The sequence below is a fragment of the Bolinopsis microptera genome, chromosome 10, assembly GCF_026151205.1.
Source record: "Bolinopsis microptera isolate Bmic1 chromosome 10, MBARI_Bmic_1.0, whole genome shotgun sequence".
NCBI classification, from domain to species: domain Eukaryota; kingdom Metazoa; phylum Ctenophora; class Tentaculata; order Lobata; family Bolinopsidae; genus Bolinopsis; species Bolinopsis microptera.
Window position 1 is genome coordinate 61,859 of NC_087081.1, and position 13,973 is coordinate 75,831.

General features: G+C 39.4%; 1 long non-coding RNA gene across 1 annotated transcript; it reads left to right on the forward strand.

Moving 5' to 3' along the window:
• Window positions 1–3,283: 3,283 nt before the first annotated feature.
• Window positions 3,284–11,835, forward strand: LOC134821894 (uncharacterized). The gene is made up of 4 exons (XR_010161078.1): window positions 3,284–3,377; window positions 3,848–3,954; window positions 10,458–10,616; window positions 11,210–11,835. It is a non-coding gene; the product is annotated as an uncharacterized LOC134821894 (long non-coding RNA).
• The last annotated feature ends 2,138 nt before the right edge of the window (window positions 11,836–13,973 follow it).

Consider the following 13,973-nt stretch of genomic DNA (forward strand, 5'->3'; position numbering starts at 1 on the left):
TCGGAAAAAATAATTTTTTGGTTGAGACGCTATAAGTTAATAAGTTCTTGCGGTATCGGGTTGAAATTTTGCTCGCCGTTTATTCACATCTATTTCAAGGTGTGTGTAAAATCTTGATATCGTATCTAAAAAGGCTAGTGTGTTATGAATTTTTAAAGTCAAATAGCTAAAATTGTACTTTTCATGCTTATTTTAACAAAAAGTCAGTCAGCAGTCAGGGAAGATCGGATTGATTTGATGCTTGACATCAAATTTGAAATTGTTCTCTGAATTCTGGCGCAGTTTTTGATGCCCTCAAAAATGTTTTTACACATTTATTTTCAGATCTATTGGACCTCAAAGCCAAACAACAAATTTAAGCACATTTTTCGTTTTTAATATTTACTGATTTTTCTAAAATTTTGATAGGAATGTGCTAATGACTTTTTGAAGGGCGCAAAATACAAAATAACTGCAACTAGAAACTAGCACATTTATATGTAAGTTATTAGGGGGTGCACGATAAAAAATAAACTTGCTCGGATTGTCAAAATTTTTGTACCATTATTTTCTAGAGACTGTAAGAATTTTCACAGTACCAAATTTGTTATACCTTTTTGGAATGATCAGTGAGTTTCGCCTAGGTGCCATATTTGATGGTGCGCGGCTTTTGGAGCAAAATTAGGTGTAAAAGTCGCGTAATTTGACGAAATTCGTTGATTTTTGTCGTATTATTCTATCATATCTTCGGTTCCTGAACATGAATCATGCTGAAAATTTGTCAGAACCTTCCAATCATACTTAACTACCGAACCTAATTTAGTTGGGAGATATTGGCCTTGATTAAGAGGTCTAAAAATGACAAAATAGGTATAAATTCGTTGATAACTCAAATTCTGACCATCGAAATTGCTCAAACTAATTTAGGTTCAGTAGAACATAAGTGTTTACGTACGCTGACCAAATTTCAACAAAATTGTTATATGGGAAGTATTATAACTTTTTGATTGTTTCCGAAATAATGTGCTGGCCGAAATACGAGCTCTTCTCAAACACAAGGATATATCTTGTGAACTTGGCTAGTATATATGAAACATTTGATATGGAGTTGTAGAGGGAGTTATGTGCCTCGCCGGGCTAAAGTAGTGGATGACCTTGCTGTACGGCAAGTTAAACAAGGATCTGAAACTACTAGGTTCCGTACAGACTCAACTCTGCACCCGTGTCAATATGTTCATTATATGCAAGCCTCTTGATTTATAATCACCGAGTCTAGTAATTGTTTAAGAGAGTTCTCTGGCAGTTACGAAACTCGAGAGACTGTGGGATACTGAAGGGAAAGGAAGCAGTTCTAACGAGCTCTTCTCAAACACAAGGATATATCTTGTGAACTTGGCTAGTATATATGAAACATTTGATATGGAGTTGTAGAGGGAGTTATGTGCCTCGCCGGGCTAAAGTAGTGGATGACCTTGCTGTACGGCAAGTTAAACAAGAATCTGAAACTACTAGGTTCCGTACAGACTCAACTCTGCACCCGTGTCAATATGTTCATTATATGCAAGCCTCTTGATTTATAAGTGTTTACGTACGCTGACCAAATTTCAACAAAATTGTTATATGGGAAGTATTATAACTTTTTGATTGTTTCCGAAATAATGTGCTGGCCGAAATACGAGCTAAAAAACCATTCAATGGTCAGCGCGCGCGTCTTACTGTCGATGGCGCACTGCCTAAAGTTATGAACAACAAAACACCCTAAAATGTTTCCCTTTGAAGTTATGAGAGAAAATGTGATTTTTTAATCTGTTATCTGCAAAGCCAAAAAATGGATGTTATTGACAGATGATACTCGTCTAAATTTCTTCGAAGTAGCGTGCACCGCTTTCTTCTTGATGTTGACCATTGTTAATGATCCGGCCCGGCGCGCGCTACTTCGTAGCTCGTGCCATCGAGAAGAAAGCAGCGCGCGCTACTTCGAAGAAATTTAGACGAGTAACATCCGTAAATTCTCGATGGCAAGTGCTGCGAAGTAGCGCGCATCGGGCCAGACCATTAACAATGGTCAACGATCTTTACTTGTCGATGCGAACGATCTTGTCGATGCGAACGATTTTGTCGATGCGAAGCAAGAATGCTACTAGTTTGCGCGGCGCGTCGAAGCGGCGAAGTATTCCAAATATAGTATACATATCACGGGCCTGGGTGAGACTTAATTCCTGCGTGAAACCTAATTTCTCCGTTCGAACCAGTTACATTTTGGTGACAGGTAGGGTTTCCACAATAGGACTATAGTGCAAAGTTAAAAGTTAGCAGCAGTACTTGGCAGCAGTTTCTTTGCACTATAGTCCTCCTGTGTCTCCAGTTTTAGCGTATGCGCTTTCAATTGTTAAAGATTGGGTTAATTCGCGATGCAATGTCAATCCTTCATTGCATCTGCATCCTTCAGCTTCGCAGCTCGGCGCGGAGGCCCACTGTCCAGTAATGCATTTCGTTGTATCACGTCGTGACTCCGATTGTCGTTTCACTAAGTTAGCGTTTCTACGATACATGGTAGCCGGCCGCGCACTCGTGCGCGGCGGGCTATACAACGTATGACAAGCATTTCGCCAATTTAGTGAAGCAAAATGCAGAAGGTTGTGAGAAACATTATTTGATGCGCATCGCGGCCCAGCTCAGCTAATAGTGTTAATTGACGATGTCAATTCATGGCAGCTCGGCGCGGCACAGTAGCGCATCTCGCCGATCTAGCTCACCGCTGCGCGCAGTGTTGTGACCGCTCTTCGTCGTATTTTACACATATTTGGACGTTGGCAATTTATTCCATCGATAATTTTAAAGTTTTAACATTTTTATATTAAATTCTTTTTTAATTTAGTTCTAAAACGATTCAGCTTGCTTTCTGTGAAAATTTAATGTACTTTCGTAAAATAATTTTGATGTGGCAGCGATTTGAAAAGGAAATCAGTTAAAAATAATACAAAAAAATCGGACATTTTTTGATATTAAAACATGAATAACTTGGGCTGTGTTGACAGTAGAAAAATTTATTAACCTCTATCCGACAGCTTTAAAATTTTTCTACGCGCCGCGCAAATCCACGCGCGCATTTTAGCGTGTCAAAATCGTTTAAAACTAGAATGAGTTGATGAAGGAGCATAATGCAGATCATACGTTGTACGTGTGGCTTGAACATTATGATTTCGCGCCATTTCTTGTTTCTGCACTCGCTTTGAACTTTCATGGCTTTAACAGCAGTTATCGACTGACGACTTTGCTGTATTACATAGTGTACTTAGTACATAATTGATCAACGATAATAGGAGGAACCCCTGCAAGCTTTAAAGGGCTCGTGTTACTTTAACATCACTTTTGAATTTCACGAAAGCAGATAAAAGGTAGGTTTTCGTTGAATCAAAGTAAGCTTATATCAATTAGAACGAGTATAATTGTGTTACTTTAATACATCGCTTGGTACTGTATTTTATAGTTAACTAACGACATTCTCGCTTTAGGTTATTTTATATAAAACACTTTTATCATTGTTGATTGTGACTTGTCCAATCATTGCACTAGTTTATTACAAAGATTATCAAAATCTTGCGGTAAAATTATTATACAAGCACCCATAAATGACAAAAGTCATTTAATTTCAACATTCCTCATTGCTTTTGTGATTTCCTGCAGCTCTTACTACTGGGCAGCTCTTACTACTGGGCAGGTCGCCCCGTGGTGGTTCATGGAGGCGTCTCAAAAAAAACTGACTGAACTATAACATATAATCTAAATATGATAAGTGCTTATTAACCTCTCTGCTTTAATTCAAACCTTTTATAGAATCTACATATGAACTTACAATGTTTTGCAGTTTTAGTGACGTTGCAGAAACTCCGGAATACTGTGGATTGGGAGGAGGAGAAAGTGATAATTCTGTTATATGGCCTGTTTCTAGGACACGATAAACTTCCTAATAAGGTATTTTTTTTCAGGATACGATAAACTTCTTAATAAGGTATGATCTGTAGCTAGGACACGATTAACTTCCTAATACAGTATGTGTAGATGATAACCTCCCTTCCTCTTCTAGATCAGATGGCTAAGTTACGGTGCAAAGACGGGTAGCTTGAGACTACCCGTTGTTACCTATAATCTAACTCACTCTTTCCACATACGCGGCTAACCTGTTCCCGATCAATATTCAGGTAGTGGAGAACTTAGAGTTAGATTATTTATTCCGCTTTTTGACTTTCCCCAGTCTTCATGCTAGATTCCCGTTCATTTTAGAGCCTCATTTAATCAGTCGGCCTTACTAAAGAACCTCTCACCCTAATAAGAACACGTAACTTGAAGTCTGATCGACTACATAGCTTTCGCTACAGCACTAACACGTGCATTTACAGAGGAGCAAAAGTTTGCGGAGGCATCCTAGAACGGTACATATTTTAATATATCATGCACAGGTGCCATTCTGTTTGTTTGGTTCACAGCTATTTCCTACTCCTAGACTCCGTGTTCGGACTTTTGATTTCTGTACCAGTTTATCGTTAACTTAGAGTTAGATTATTTATTCCGCGTTTTGATTTTCCCCACTCTCCATGCTATTATTGCTAGATTCCCGTTCATTTTAGAGCCTCATTTAATCAGTCGGCCTTACTAAAGAACCTCTCACTCTAATAAGAACACGTACCGTAGAATGGGGGAACTTCGCCATGTTTTACAGCTATTTCATGTTATTTAGAAAATACTACACGAGTACTTGAAAAAGTTTATAGCTCATATGAACAGGATTGGTAAAGCAAATGTTTTCGTATGAACCACATCAGCCAGGCATAAATAGTCAGCTAGATTGGTGCCACTGAAATCAGGGCGAAGTTACCCTGCAATATGGGGTAACTTCGCCATTCTGAAACTATACCATATTCGGTGCTAAGCACCATACCACTCGAAACTCAATTATATTTCCTTGATATACCTGCCAATTTTACTTATCTAGCTCTAGCCTGCGTGTTACAATGGGCAATTTGGTCGCCGGGGTAACATCGCCATGCTGCGGGTAACATCGCCGGGATGAAGTAGAAATGTAGTCGAACTTCGCCAATGCACGTGCGTGACTTTGCCAGCCGCGCGCGAATTTCGCGCCAAACTTCGCCGAACAGATGGGATCAGAAGAGGGTAACTTCGCCACACACAAATTTGAAAACTTTATAATATCAGTTGTGTGCATCATGGCTAACTAAATTTGCCCTTAAATGAACAGGACATATGCTAATGATGTCACACAGAATTAATTAAGGATATAATTGTAAAATATGGGAAATATGCAAGCAGGAAATTTTAGCCACTTTATAGCAATATTTCATGTTGCCTGAGTTTAATTAACATAGTAAACGTTTATTTTTGAATAGGAATACCTTTATAACCATTTGTTCAACACAATACTATACAAAAACTCAATCTCCTAACAATTCAAAACAGTAAAATGATTATTTGAAAAATAGTGGCGAAGTTCCCCGACACGGCGATTTTACCCCAATCTACGGTAACTTGAAGTCTGATCGACTACATAGCTTTCGCTACAGCACTAACACGTGCATTTACAGAGGAGCAAAAGTTTGCGGAGGCATCCTAGAACGGTACATATTTTAACATATCATGCACGGGTGCCATTCTGTTTGTTTGGTTCACAGCTATTTCCTACTCCTAGACTCCGTGTTCGGACTTTTGATTTCTGTACCAGTTTATCGTTAACTTAGAGTTAGATTATTTATTCCGCTTTTTGATTTTCCCCACTCTCCATGCTATTATTGCTAGATTCCTGTTCATTTCAGAGCCTCATTTAATCAGTCGGCCTTACTAAAGAACCTCTCACCCTAATAAGAACACGTAACTTGAAGTCTGATCGACTACATAGCTTTCGCTACAGCACTAACACGTGCATTTACAGAGGAGCAAAAGTTTGCGGAGGCATCCTAGAACGGTACATATTTTAACATATCATGCACGGGTGCCATTCTGTTTGTTTGGTTCACAGCTATTTACTACTCCTAGACTTTTGATTTCTGTACCAGTTTATCGTTAACTTAGAGTTAGATTATTATTCCGCGTTTTGATTTTCCCCACTCTCCATGCTATTATTGCTAGATTCCTGTTCATTTCAGAGCCTCATTTAATCAGTCGGCCTTACTAAAGAACCTCTCACCCTAATAAGAACACGTAACTTGAAGTCTGATCAACTACATAGCTTTCGCTACAGCACTAACACGTGCATTTACAGAGGAGCAAAAGTTTGTGGAGGCATCCTAGAACGGTACATATTTTAATATATCATGCACGGGTGCCATTCTGTTTGTTTGGTTCACAGCTATTTACTACTCCTAGACTTTTGATTTCTGTACCAGTTTATCGTTAACTTAGAGTTAGATTATTATTCCGCGTTTTGATTTTCCCCACTCTCCATGCTATTATTGCTAGATTCCTGTTCATTTCAGAGCCTCATTTAATCAGTCGGCCTTACTAAAGAACCTCTCACCCTAATAAGAACACGTAACTTGAAGTCTGATCAACTACATAGCTTTCGCTACAGCACTAACACGTGCATTTACAGAGGAGCAAAAGTTTGCGGAGGCATCCTAGAACGGTACATATTTTAACATATCATGCACGGGTGCCATTCTGTTTGTTTGGTTCACAGCTATTTCCTACTCCTAGACTCCGTGTTCGGACTTTTGATTTCTGTACCAGTTTATCGTTAACTTAGAGTTAGATTATTTATTCCGCTTTTTGATTTTCCCCACTCTCCATGCTATTATTGCTAGATTCCTGTTCATTTCAGAGCCTCATTTAATCAGTCGGCCTTACTAAAGAACCTCTCACCCTAATAAGAACACGTAACTTGAAGTCTGATCGACTACATAGCTTTCGCTACAGCACTAACACGTGCATTTACAGAGGAGCAAAAGTTTGCGGAGGCATCCTAGAACGGTACATATTTTAACATATCATGCACGGGTGCCATTCTGTTTGTTTGGTTCACAGCTATTTACTACTCCTAGACTTTTGATTTCTGTACCAGTTTATCGTTAACTTAGAGTTAGATTATTATTCCGCGTTTTGATTTTCCCCACTCTCCATGCTATTATTGCTAGATTCCTGTTCATTTCAGAGCTCATTTAATCAGTCGGCCTTACTAAAGAACCTCTCACCCTAATAAGAACACGTAACTTGAAGTCTGATCGACTACATAGCTTTCGCTACAGCACTAACACGTGCATTTACAGAGGAGCAAAAGTTTGCGGAGGCATCCTAGAACGGTACATATTTTAACATATCATGCACGGGTGCCATTCTGTTTGTTTGGTTCACAGCTATTTACTACTCCTAGACTTTTGATTTCTGTACCAGTTTATCGTTAACTTAGAGTTAGATTATTATTCCGCGTTTTGATTTTCCCCACTCTCCATGCTATTATTGCTAGATTCCTGTTCATTTCAGAGCCTCATTTAATCAGTCGGCCTTACTAAAGAACCTCTCACCCTAATAAGAACACGTAACTTGAAGTCTGATCAACTACATAGCTTTCGCTACAGCACTAACACGTGCATTTACAGAGGAGCAAAAGTTTGTGGAGGCATCCTAGAACGGTACATATTTTAATATATCATGCACGGGTGCCATTCTGTTTGTTTGGTTCACAGCTATTTACTACTCCTAGACTTTTGATTTCTGTACCAGTTTATCGTTAACTTAGAGTTAGATTATTATTCCGCGTTTTGATTTTCCCCACTCTCCATGCTATTATTGCTAGATTCCTGTTCATTTCAGAGCCTCATTTAATCAGTCGGCCTTACTAAAGAACCTCTCACCCTAATAAGAACACGTAACTTGAAGTCTGATCAACTACATAGCTTTCGCTACAGCACTAACACGTGCATTTACAGAGGAGCAAAAGTTTGCGGAGGCATCCTAGAACGGTACATATTTTAACATATCATGCACGGGTGCCATTCTGTTTGTTTGGTTCACAGCTATTTCCTACTCCTAGACTCCGTGTTCGGACTTTTGATTTCTGTACCAGTTTATCGTTAACTTAGAGTTAGATTATTTATTCCGCTTTTTGATTTTCCCCACTCTCCATGCTATTATTGCTAGATTCCTGTTCATTTCAGAGCCTCATTTAATCAGTCGGCCTTACTAAAGAACCTCTCACCCTAATAAGAACACGTAACTTGAAGTCTGATCGACTACATAGCTTTCGCTACAGCACTAACACGTGCATTTACAGAGGAGCAAAAGTTTGCGGAGGCATCCTAGAACGGTACATATTTTAACATATCATGCACGGGTGCCATTCTGTTTGTTTGGTTCACAGCTATTTACTACTCCTAGACTTTTGATTTCTGTACCAGTTTATCGTTAACTTAGAGTTAGATTATTATTCCGCGTTTTGATTTTCCCCACTCTCCATGCTATTATTGCTAGATTCCTGTTCATTTCAGAGCCTCATTTAATCAGTCGGCCTTACTAAAGAACCTCTCACCCTAAATCTAATAAGAACACGTAACTTGAAGTCTGATCAACTACATAGCTTTCGCTACAGCACTAACACGTGCATTTACAGAGGAGCAAAAGTTTGTGGAGGCATCCTAGAACGGTACATATTTTAATATATCATGCACGGGTGCCATTCTGTTTGTTTGGTTCACAGCTATTTACTACTCCTAGACTTTTGATTTCTGTACCAGTTTATCGTTAACTTAGAGTTAGATTATTATTCCGCGTTTTGATTTTCCCCACTCTCCATGCTATTATTGCTAGATTCCTGTTCATTTCAGAGCCTCATTTAATCAGTCGGCCTTACTAAAGAACCTCTCACCCTAATAAGAACACGTAACTTGAAGTCTGATCGACTACATAGCTTTCGCTACAGCACTAACACGTGCATTTACAGAGGAGCAAAAGTTTGCGGAGGCATCCTAGAACGGTACATATTTTAACATATCATGCACGGGTGCCATTCTGTTTGTTTGGTTCACAGCTATTTACTACTCCTAGACTTTTGATTTCTGTACCAGTTTATCGTTAACTTAGAGTTAGATTATTATTCCGCGTTTTGATTTTCCCCACTCTCCATGCTATTATTGCTAGATTCCTGTTCATTTCAGAGCCTCATTTAATCAGTCGGCCTTACTAAAGAACCTCTCACCCTAATAAGAACACGTAACTTGAAGTCTGATCAACTACATAGCTTTCGCTACAGCACTAACACGTGCATTTACAGAGGAGCAAAAGTTTGTGGAGGCATCCTAGAACGGTACATATTTTAATATATCATGCACGGGTGCCATTCTGTTTGTTTGGTTCACAGCTATTTACTACTCCTAGACTTTTGATTTCTGTACCAGTTTATCGTTAACTTAGAGTTAGATTATTATTCCGCGTTTTGATTTTCCCCACTCTCCATGCTATTATTGCTAGATTCCTGTTCATTTCAGAGCCTCATTTAATCAGTCGGCCTTACTAAAGAACCTCTCACCCTAATAAGAACACGTAACTTGAAGTCTGATCAACTACATAGCTTTCGCTACAGCACTAACACGTGCATTTACAGAGGAGCAAAAGTTTGTGGAGGCATCCTAGAACGGTACATATTTTAATATATCATGCACGGGTGCCATTCTGTTTGTTTGGTTCACAGCTATTTACTACTCCTAGACTTTTGATTTCTGTACCAGTTTATCGTTAACTTAGAGTTAGATTATTATTCCGCGTTTTGATTTTCCCCACTCTCCATGCTATTATTGCTAGATTCCTGTTCATTTCAGAGCCTCATTTAATCAGTCGGCCTTACTAAAGAACCTCTCACCCTCTTAAGAACACGTAACTTTAAGTCTGATCAACTACATAGCTTTCGCATACCGTTTCGTATCACGTATTTATCATCTCTCCTTCTTCAGAGACTGGCTTTATTTCAACATACCGTATCGTATCACGTTTTTATCGTCTATCCTTCTTCAGAGACAGGCTTTCTTTCAGCATGGTTACCCAGAGACTTGATGGTATCAGGGTTCTCGATGTTCTGAGTAATGAATTTAGTTTTTCCCTTCATTCATTCTAAGTCCCACTGTGGCAGCAACCCTTTCTATCTCTTGCATCAGCGTCTCTGTCTCCTTTTCAGTATCTGCTATCAGAGCAATGTCATCCACAAAACCAGTGACCGATATCTTCTCCACCTTGACTCTCCTACTCCTATAAGGCTTTTAATGGTAAATCCTATTTCAGGGTGCTTGCTTAAGGCTTGTCTCATGCAATAGTCTAGGGCTATTATAATGAACAGGTACGGTATGGTGCTAACATCTGCAAGATCTTAAGGAGAGAGTGGCGTGACACACCCTCTGTAATCAATAAAATTTTGCGAAACTTTCATAAATACTAAGTTTGACCCAGATTTAAAGGTCGCTAGACTGAATGCAATATTTCAGTTAACAACTCTACCTCGATTCGATGCAGTGCACAGTGGGAAAGGTTGAAGTTGACGTTCAAGCAGTCACCCTGCCGAACAAGAAATCTTTCAGGCCAAGAGGCTAGGTGACTAGAAACTCAATCACTATATCCGTGAAACTTGTCGGGAGCACTGTTATGTGAGTTATTTTACCTTCTAAATTCCAATGAGCATGAAAATTACCCAGGTTCATGGAATGCACGAAAATGAACAAAAATTAATATTCTCCTAAAACTAAAAGTGCTCAGAACGGTTTAAAACTGGCCGGAAAGCGTTTAGATTGGTCCTAGGACCACTCAAACCAAGTTTGGGAATCACTGCATGTCTACAACCGATGTAACCAATGTTCCAAAATGTTCCAATTTTGTCCCAATAACTCGTTCACCAGCCTACCTCCGTTCACCAGCATGCGCTGTGACCGTCATGGTCACGGCGCAAGATGCGCGCATTTTAAAATGCCGGGAACACATTTTAATTGCCATTGTAGTGATGTACATTATAGTACATAGTGGACAGTGGAGTGTGTGGTCTGATACTTGATAGTAGACAGAGGTTACATTTGAAACATTCCGGTGCCTTCAACTGTTCTTTACTGTGCATGCACTGACTATTTGATTGCTTAAACGAATAGGCGAGCCTTCAAAAACATTAGTTTCAATGTTTTCATAGTTTTATGATGCAAATATAATTTTTCCATTTACATAACTGATAATACCCCCAATATCTTTTCAGTTGTGGAGGTCGGACCGAAACTGTAATCAGACACTAAACATTGACGAGGACCAATTACTCTACTCCTTCAATGATTAATAAAGATCGCTGATTGCTTTTACTAATGTATAATGTTAAAATGAAAGAGAAACTATCGAGACGAAAGAGAAAAAGGCACTCATTTATTTATAGTTTTATGTCTTAACAATGATATTCGAAAGCTAATTTTAAAAACTGGCTCTGAATCCTTGCTAAATGATTTGGGAAGGTGTAAGGGCTTAATATGCCTGTAGACATCATTTTCAGTGGGTTTTATGAAGTTTATGATTAGAGTATATTTTGGGACTGAAATAAGCGCAAGACCTTCGACGTTTCTATTCCTACTGTTTTTTTAATTTAGCAAATATACAAACAAATTTTATACTGTCGTAAAGATAAAATATTTAGTTATCGGATAGAGACTTGAAAATTAAGTATTACAATAACCAAGCTAAAATATTCAATGTTAAACTCAAAAATTTTCACGCGTCTATGAAGAAATATTTAGTTCTGCGCGTAGTTTTTTGGTCAAATCTACGGCAAATTTTCGCCAATTTTGTTCATAGTTTCAAAATGTTATTTAGTAGACAAATTACTTTCGGACTACATCCATATTGTTTATTTAAGTCCAAAAGAAACAACATTTATTTGACTTCAAAATTGTTCAATCTGAATACGAGCTAATTACGACGAAGGGAGGTCACAACACTGCGCGCAGGAGTGTAGCTGTCGCTGTGAGAAGCCTCATTGAGTGCGCGGCGCGGCACAGTATATAACGCATCGCGCTACAACTATAGTAGTGCAACGCGCTTATACAAAATATTGGGTAAGGGTTATTAGGGTCGGGATCAGATTAGAGGACTCAAATTTTTGACAATCATTCAAGGGCCGGCCAGCTAGAAAATTGGTTTAAAATTAAATTACGTGACAGTCGATTGTAAAATGATTTAGGGGTCGTTAACGATATTACGTAATTGATATTTTTTGTCATACGTTGTATGACCCGCCGCGCACGAGTGCGCGGCTTCCCCTGTATCGTAGAAACTCTACACTATAGTGAAGCGACAGTGGGGATCACCACGTGGTACAAATATTTTTTACGTAATTAATATTTTAACAATTTGTACCCCGTCCCCCCTGCTTTTACTAATTCGCTTGCCCAAACCATGCCTACAATAAAAACTTTTGCACGTCTCCGAAATGGACTATATATGAATTCAAAATTTATTGTGGGTTCAAAACAAAATTTTATTTTATTTAAAAAAATTTGTTTTATTTTAATTGAGTATCTAAATGGTCGCTAATCGTGAATGATCTCTATGGTGGCAGAGGAGGGTCATTTTAAAAATAAAATAAAAAACCATACTTACGTGGCCAAGGAGGGTCATTCGGCCGAGGAGGGTCATTTTTTAAAAATGGCCCTGCTCGGCCATGGCCGAGCAGGGCCAAACAATATGACGCAAAATGGCCCTCCTCGGCCATGGCCGAGGAGGGTCATTTAAAAAATAAAATAAAAAACCATACTCACGTGGCCGAGGAGGGTCATTCGGCCGAGGAGGGTCATTTTTAAAAAATGGCCCTGCTCGGCCATGGCCGAGCAGGGCCAAACAATATGACGCAAAAATGGCCCTCCTCGGCCATGGCCGAGGAGGGTCATTTTAAAAAATAAAATAAAAAACCATACTCACGTGGCCGAGGAGGGTCATTCGGCTGAGGTATAACACCTCAACCGTCGCCGGCGTTAGATTTGATCCTTCGGTTTCCTGTAAGTGCTCAGTGCATGCTGGTTACTTACCTGGGGACCTCAGGCTATCATGTTCATAAACATATTCATAGAGATTAGGCGGAATGACAGGCTGAGCGCGGCCCAGTAAGCTGGTTACAAGCCGTAACTATATAGCCATGGTTGTTCAAAGTAAAACGTAAGGGTGGTCATTTCACTTGATGGCCCTGCTGCAGCGCAGCAGGGTGGAATTGTTTGCATTGCGTATAATTGTTATCTTATAATTACATGTCACATTTCTTAATTACTATAGAGCCTAAATTTAGATAATTTAAAGGATATTTCTGTCTTTGGCGCAGTACAGGCCGTGAACACTGCAATCCGATTAAATAATGGAGAGATTCCAAAAAACCGTGCGTTCGTTATTTGTGATTGATTTCGTGCGTGAGCCTCCGTGAACATTAGTACCGCTCAAGCATAAATAAAAGTACTAAGCAGTACGCAGTTCTGCGTACAAATTTGTAGCACAAGTTTCATTCAATTTAACTACCCAATTAGTAATAATAATTGAATTATGTGACATGTAATTGTATTATATTTTATATATTAAGGGGGCCGGGGGGATCGGGAGGGTCTTCATCAAAATTCTCTCGAAATCGACTTTATAAATGTTATTAATAGGCCGGGAGTGTTGTAGCGTAATGCACTACTGGGCCGCACCGCGCATCAAATAATTCGTGTCGCAACCACAGATCGGCGAGATGCACCACTGGACCTCGCTGAGCTAGGAAGGATTGACATCGTGAATCAAAGGGGAGTGATATCTATCAGCTGCTTTTGGTCCCATGGAAAAATATTGTTCCTAGCCGAAATTATCGCCGGTCAAAGGTCAGCGCTTATGTGTAAATTCAAAATTACATACGTTGTATGACCCGCCGCGCACGAAGTGCGGGGCTCCCCCTGTATCGTCGAAGACGATACTATAGTGAAGCGACAGTGGGGGTCACCACGTGATACAAGAAC